The sequence below is a fragment of the Panthera uncia genome, assembly GCF_023721935.1.
Source record: "Panthera uncia isolate 11264 chromosome A3 unlocalized genomic scaffold, Puncia_PCG_1.0 HiC_scaffold_11, whole genome shotgun sequence".
Classification (NCBI taxonomy): Eukaryota; Metazoa; Chordata; class Mammalia; order Carnivora; family Felidae; genus Panthera; species Panthera uncia.
Window position 1 is genome coordinate 8663515 of NW_026057578.1, and position 7369 is coordinate 8670883.

At 47.4% G+C, this 7369-nt stretch overlaps 1 protein-coding gene across 1 annotated transcript in view; it reads left to right on the forward strand.

The window, feature by feature from the left end:
• The window catches only part of ZNF217 (zinc finger protein 217), a 45227-nt gene extending 40831 nt beyond the window's left edge, over positions 1-4396 (forward strand). Inside the window, exon 5 of the mRNA XM_049650616.1 lies at positions 648-4396. The gene's annotated coding sequence lies outside the window, so the exon portion shown is untranslated. The remainder of the gene's footprint in view (positions 1-647) is intronic.
• The last annotated feature ends 2973 nt before the right edge of the window (positions 4397-7369 follow it).

Here is a 7369-nt window from a genome sequence, read left to right on the forward strand (position 1 = left end):
ATAAGACCAGGTATATAGCCAGAGAAGCCCACTAGCTTTTCGTTCGTTCCAGCCTGCTCCCTCCCTTCTATAAAGTAACCATTTCATAAAATTAGTTTTTGATTGATCCTTCCATTGTTTCTTTCGGCAAAGATCGAGGTGTATTTCTGTTCAGATGCCCTCAGATGAAAAGGAGCATGTAATACACGGCAGTGCAGGCTGACTTCAGTGGTTTTATTTAATTTTTTCTTAAGAAAGCACGCTTTTCTCCTGAAAACCTAATGGCTCCAAGGGGATAAAAAAAAATTACATCTGGAGAGGTGAAGAAAGTTGGTGGCCTCTCTGCCCGTTTTTAATTTTTTTTAATGTTTGTTTATTTTTGAGAGAGCGCAAGTGGGGGAGGGGCAGAGAGAGGGGGAGACCCAGAATCCGAAGCCGCTCCAGGCTCCGAGCCGTCCGCACAGAGCCCCACGCGGGGCTTGAACCCACGAACTACAAGATCATGACCTGAGCCGAAGTCGGACGCTTAACCGACGGAGCCACCCAGGCGCCCCTCTGCCTGTTTCTATTCATTCCGCGTGTGTTTGCTTGCCAAGTGCTTCGCGCTGGTGCTGGGCGCGGGGGGAATCTGTGTCCCATGAACCAAAGTTGCTCTTCTACCTTCCTAGAGCTAACGTCCTCCAGGCGGGTGCCGAAGACGGGCTGAAAACCCGTAAACGCAATTGTGACCAGTTGCAATAATGGAAGGAAGCCAGCAGGAGACAGAAGAATGTGGAGCACAGAGCTGGGGGTGAGGCCAGCTTCTGAACAGATAACTAAAGGATAAAGGCTCCTGGCCTTTTATTCTTTGTTGCGGCTCTTCTGTGCCACCCACGGAGGGTGCTTGGCCATCGCTCTGGCCCCCGCCCACCGGGGGGCCAGTAGCACCCCTCCCCGCTGTGGTTTTGTAACCACCCAAAGTGTCTTCAGGCAATCCAAAATGTCCCTGGGGTGCCCCACTGGAGCACCGTGGCTCCTGGGACGGATTTGGAGTTCGGGCAAGAGTCCGAGGTATTGAATCTTGAGGATTTGGGGCCATGACGGAAGTGCAGGGAAGGCCTTTGAAGGTACCCGGGCCCATGGTGGCATCAGATTTACGTTTTAGGATAACTCTGGAAAAAACCAGAGAAGCAGGATGACAAGATGTCCACTCTTCGCGTTTGTACAAAGTCTTACCAAAGAAGAAAAAAAGTCAAAACTTTTTTCCTGCCCTTTTTACCCTTAGTCACCCGGGGAGATTTCATCATCACTTTGGCCCGCACATCAGACTCCCGAATTCCTGTGGCTGTTCCGGCCTCCCCCTCAGAATCCCACTCCCAAGCCCTGACCTCCCCCGGAACCTGACCGACACACCAGGGATTCTTTACTGTAGAGTGAGAAGTTACCTAAGCTTCCTAGATTTTCCGGCATCTGTAATCTCATTAGAACGATAATTAAAATGTCCTCGAGCTAAGTGCCTGACAGGCATCATCTTTGTTGGTCTAGGGACTGATTGCCACCCTCAACCCCGGGGGATTTTCCCTTTAACCCCCAGCAGCCCTGGGCTGGGATTTTAGGAACAGATGAATCCTTTCCAGTCCCCACCTCTGACGACACAGGACCCTGGGGTTCAGAGGTCTGAGTGCATCTGTCTGCGTCGGGACCGCCTCCAGCCCTGCCCCTGAGGCCGGCTGTGTCCCTCGCGGCCGCTGCCTCCACGCAGCCACCCAGGCCTCACTGGCATCTGAACTCGACATGCGGACGATTAAAGCACCAGCCACAGCTTTCCCCCGGCTCCACGGAAGGCTCCAGACCCTTCAGCCGCCTGGGAGAACTCATTTCCTCGTCCAAGCGGAGAGCAAGCCTGCAGCCTCTTTTCCTGCAAAACCTCTGGGCACACACACAGATTGCCTCCTGTCTCCTCCGTTGCTATCCCCTCGGCCAAGCCACTCTTTCCCCGGAGGGCAGCCATCGCCTCCCGTCCCCCTTCCTCCCTGTTCAACCTCCTCTCCCCCGGCCGAATCTCTACGTGGGTGTTGGAACTCTTTTTTAACATATAGATAATTTTACCCAGGTCCCTGTTCAAACCCTCCACGGACTTTCAGTCGTAGGATAAAACCCCAAATCCTTGGCCTGACCCCTGGCCTCGCTTAGCCTTCTTCCCTCATTTATTACGGCAGCCACAGAGGCCTTGGTTCTCCTTCTGGAAACTTCTGGGCACCTTCCTCTTTCAGCAGTGGTATCCTTGCTATTTCGAGGCCTGGCAACACTTTTATCTCGGGTAGCCTGCCCCGCTCCCTGACTTCACCCGATTGTGCTCGTACGTCACCTGCCCCGAAGCCTTTCCAGCCTCCTTACGTCTGTATCTGGTGTTATTTTTCCTCGTAGCATTGACTTGACTACCACCCGCCGTTAGGGTGTGCACTTGAAGGTGGGCTCCCCAGGGGAAGGAATGTATTGATGTTTCCCCTGGGCATAGCACAAAGCTCCTCTCTCCTTCAATATGTGCGGGGAGGATGGAGGGATGGATGGATGATGCATGGATGAATACGACTTATTCCAGCCCAGCAATCCTTTAATGGCAGAGAGGTGGTCTCCTAGAATTATCTCCGAATAACCTCCTACCTGTGAGATTATCCGCTGAGTCACTGCAGGTAAGCATTTCCATCTACCTGTGGCAAAAACGTAAAGCACACTCAAGGCTTGTTAGTTTCTTATCCCTTATACATCATCGTACCAAGTGGAAGGGGTTTCACAGGCTATGCATGGGTGGGGAGGTACTTAAGAAGACTGAAAGGTAATTAGGATCAGGAGAGTTTTGGTCTGGAGTATTTGAAAGGCTTTTTTTGAGGGCGTGGGTGGGTAGAGCGAGCGGTGAAGACGGCTGGTGGGCAGAATTTGATAATCGCATCAGGGGACATTGGAGACACTGCCCGGAGACAAGTGTTCCTCACATCTGAGACGTTTACACTTTGACAGGTAATCTAAACAGAGAAAAGCTTCTCGTGGTCCACGCCAATGCAAGCACTGTTCATCATAAGAAAGGTTAACATCGTGTGACCATTCTTTTTTTTTTTTTTTTTTTAATGTTTATTTATTTTTGAGAGAGAGACAGAGACAGAGTGTGAGCGGGGGAGGGGCAGACAGAGAGGGAGACACAGAATCGGAAGCAGGCTCCAGGCTCCGAGCTGTCAGCCCAGAGCCCTGATTGCAGGGTTTGAACTCACAGACCGTGAGATCATGACCTGAGCGGAAGTTGGACCCTGAACCTACTAAGCTACCCAGGCGCCCCTCTTTTAGTTTTTAAAATGCTTGTTTCTTTATTTTGAGAGAGCTTGAGCAAGCATGAGTAGGAGAGAGAGAGGGAGAGAGAGAATCTTGCACAGTCAATGCAGAGTCTGACACGAGGCTCCATCCCACGAACCGTGAGATCATGACCTGAGCTGAAATCAACAGTCAGACGCTTAACTGACTGAGCCACCCAGGTGCCCCAATGTGGCCATTCTTAGAACTTCTGGCTTCAGAATCATTTGTAAAACGATACAAAATATTCAGGGTCCTCAAAAGTTTTTGTTTACGTGGGTTATGCCTATTGATATTTGCCATAGTAGAGTTTAAAACAATTAAGACATCTATTAATTCAAGATGAAAAACAATTAACCCCCTACATGTTAATATGAATAACATATTTTTTTTTCATGGTAAATAAAATTCCCAAAGCGAAAGAAATTTTCCAAGAAGTGTGGCAATGTTTCACTTCTTTGTTAACTCTTTAGCGCCTTAGTAAAAGAGTGGGATGGTCATCTTTGCCACTCACCCTGTCTTTCTTGACGTCCCACTTCACGTGGCCCATGGAAAGCAAGTAACTTCATAATACGTCTTTCTGACCTGTGGACCCCCTGAGGGGCTTGGGACCCGGTGCTTCTGGAATAGGACCGTGATCAAGGGCTTTGCACGGGACAGAGATAGTGCTTTAACCTCTATTTTCTCCATTAAGAACCCACATTTTGGGTGCCTGGGTGGCTCAGTCGGTTAAGCATCTGACTTTTGACTCAGGTCATAATCTCCCGGTTCAAGAGTTCAAGCCCCACGTTGGGCTGCCTGCTGTCAGCACGGAGTCCGCTGCTTCAGATCCTCTGTTCCCCTCTCTCTCTGCTCCTCCCCTGCTTACGTGAGCTCTCTCTCTCTCAAAAATAAATAAACATTACAAAAAACCAAACAGATTTTGGGGGTGCCCAGGTGGCTTAGTGGGTTAAACATCCGACTTCGGCTCAGGTCATGATCTCGTGGTTCGTGAGTTTGAGCCCCGCGTCGGGCTCTGTGCTGACAGCTCAGAGCCTGGGGCCTGTTTCAGATTCTGTGTCCCCCTCTGTCTCTGACCCTCCCCTGCTCATGCTCTGTCTCTCGGTCTCTCTCAAAAAGTAAACATTATAAAATAAACGCATTAAAAAATCTCCCACATTTTGCACAAAAGCACAGGTAGCATATGATTCCACTTATGTGAGGTTCCCAGAATAGTCCAATCTACAGAGACAGAAATTGGAATGGCTGTTGCCTGGAGTGGGGGTGGGGGTAGGGAGGAGGATGGAGAGTTTGATGGGGACAGAGTTTCAGTTTGGGAAGATAAAAACATTCTGGTGATGGCTTCATAGCAAAGTGAATGTATTTAACGCCACTGAGCTGCACACTTAAAAATGGTTAAAATGGGAAATTTTATGTTATGCGTATCTTACCAGAATATAAAAAAAACCTCCTGATTTTAAAATTACAAGCACAATACGTCTTTACAAAAAGGCAAGCCTTGTGTAAATCTAGAGTAAAGAGAGTGAAACTCCATCCTCTAAAGGGAAACACCTTTAATAATTCAGAATCTGTGTCTTCTGATTTTCCTCTATGCCCATACTGTTACTTATTACTATTATCAGAAATGGGATTATTCTATAGCTTTCCTTTTGTTTTTTTTAAAGTTCACTTATTTATTTTGAGAGAGAGAGAGAGAGAGAGAGCATGAGGAGGGGAGGGGCAGAGGGATAGAGAGAGAGAGAGAGAGAGGGAGAGAGAGAGGGAGAGAGAGAGGGAGAGAGAGAGAATTCCAAGCAGGCTCTGTGCTGTCAGCACAGAGCCCGGTGCTGGGCTTGATCCCACAAACTGAGATCGTGATCCAGGCCAAAATCAAGAGTCAGACACTTAACCGACTGAGCCCCCCAGATCCCTCCCTGTAGCCTTCTGAATATTGTTCCTTTCCCCCCTCAACTTAATATATAAATACTGAGCATTTACTATGTGCCAAAGACAGCACTAAGGGACTTCACGAGAATTATCTTAGGTGGCCAGTTTATCCTCCCCATTTGACAGATAAGGAAACTGAGGCCCAAAGAAGTTGAGTAAGTTGCCTGTGGCTGGTAAAGGGGTTGAACTATGTCTGTGCTTTTAATGGATAAGTAGCTGGCTACAGTTTATACACGAGTTTTGAAATAATTTTTATTTTATTTTATTTGTTTTATTTTATGTATGTATGTATTTATGTATTTATTTATTTTTGAGAGAGAGAGAGAGAGAGAGAGAGAGAGAGAGTAAGCGGGGGAGGGGTAGAGAGGAGGGAGAGAGAATCCCAAGCAGGCTTCGTGCCATAAGCACAGAGTCCAATGTGGGGCTTGAACTCACAAACCAGGGGATCATGACCTGAGCCGAAGTTAAGAGTCAGATGCTCAGCCGACTGAGCCACCCAGGCGCCCCACATGAGTTTTGTAAAAGGTGGATATTTCTGTGAATTTAGCTGAAGCCATCACTGGGATTTGATTACATTTGGAACCAGGTACATTTGCAACCTGGTCTCCAATTATGATGAAGGTGATGAGCACAATATCCTCCTGCCAAGTTGTATGTGAGAAGTGCGTTCTTAAAGACGATCAATACTGGAAAAGTTTGAATAATTCAAGACTATTTTTTCCGTAGAACTAACTAAAGGGAGGACCCCAGGCATTTTAGCTCACGCTGGAACGTGTTCAATAAGCTGCACCACCAGGTGGCGCTGTTGCAAACACACTTCCTCTCCCGGTCCCACCGGCTTTGACATTCAACTATTTGGGACAATTTTTCAAAGACAGAATATCTGTGATATTTTATTATTTTATTTTATTTTATTTTATTTTATCTCATCTTATTTTATTTTATTTTATCTGTGTTATTTTAAATGTTGCAGGGCGGGGGGTGGGTGGAACCTGGATGGCTCGGTCAGCTAAGACAACTCTCCATTTCAGCTCAGGTCATGTTCCCAGGGTTGTGGGATCGAGCCCCACATCAGACCGTGCTGAGTGTGGAGCCTGCTTGGGATTGTCTTTCTCTCTCCTTCTGCCTCTCTCCCCTCCTCGCTTTCTCTCTCTCTCTGAAATAATTAAAAAAAAAAATTAAAATTAAATGCTGCAGGAAATATGAGACTCTATCGAGGTTTTATTGAAATATTTATAATTTTTATAGTTCAACATTCCATGAGCTAGCCTTTACCTTCATTAACCAGTTTATTCCTCGTACATAGTGATTGTAACCCTGAAGCAGAACAACAACATTCCTGTTTGGGTATTCGATTTCCAGTAATGTCCAAAATTCAGTTTAATTATTTTATTTTATTTTTTTAAAGAAAGAAACTCTGGGGGCGCCTGGGTGGCTCAGTCGGTTAAGCACCTGACTTCGGCCCAGGTCATGATCTCATAGCTTGCGGGTTCGAGCCCCACGTTGGGCTCTGTGCTGACAGCTCAGAGCCTGGAGCCTGCTTGGGATTCTGTGTCTCCCTCTTTCTCTGCCCCCTCCCTGCTTGGACTCTCTCTCTCTCTCTCTCTCTCTCTCTCAAAAATAAATAAAACATTAAAAAAAATTAAAAAACAAAAGACTATGAGGTCCATGGGGGCAGGTCAGGCTCAGCCATGCACTCATTATTTATTTATTGAGGGCCTATCATGTGACAAGACAAAACTCTTTGGCGTTATGGAGTAATCAATAAGTATATTATATAGTATGTCAGAGCTTCTAAGAACTAGTAGAAAATTAATTGGTAAAGAGGGGTCAGAACTCAGGTTGGGGTTGGGGATTTAATTTCAAATAGGATAGCAGAAAAGTCCTCACCCAGGAAATGAGATTTAGACAAAGACTTGAAGGAGGTGAGGGTGTGAGCCACGTGGTTATGTGGAGAGAAACACTGCAGGCAAAGGAAACAGCAGGTGCAAAGGCCCTGCATTACTCAAGGACAGTGAGAAGGTGCAGGTGGCTGGCTCGCCCAGTGGCTGAGGAGAGGTGAGGGGAGGGGAGGGGAGGATAGTGGAGCAGAGGGGAGGGGAGGGGAGGGGAGGAGAGGAGAAGGGAGGGGAGGATAGGGGAG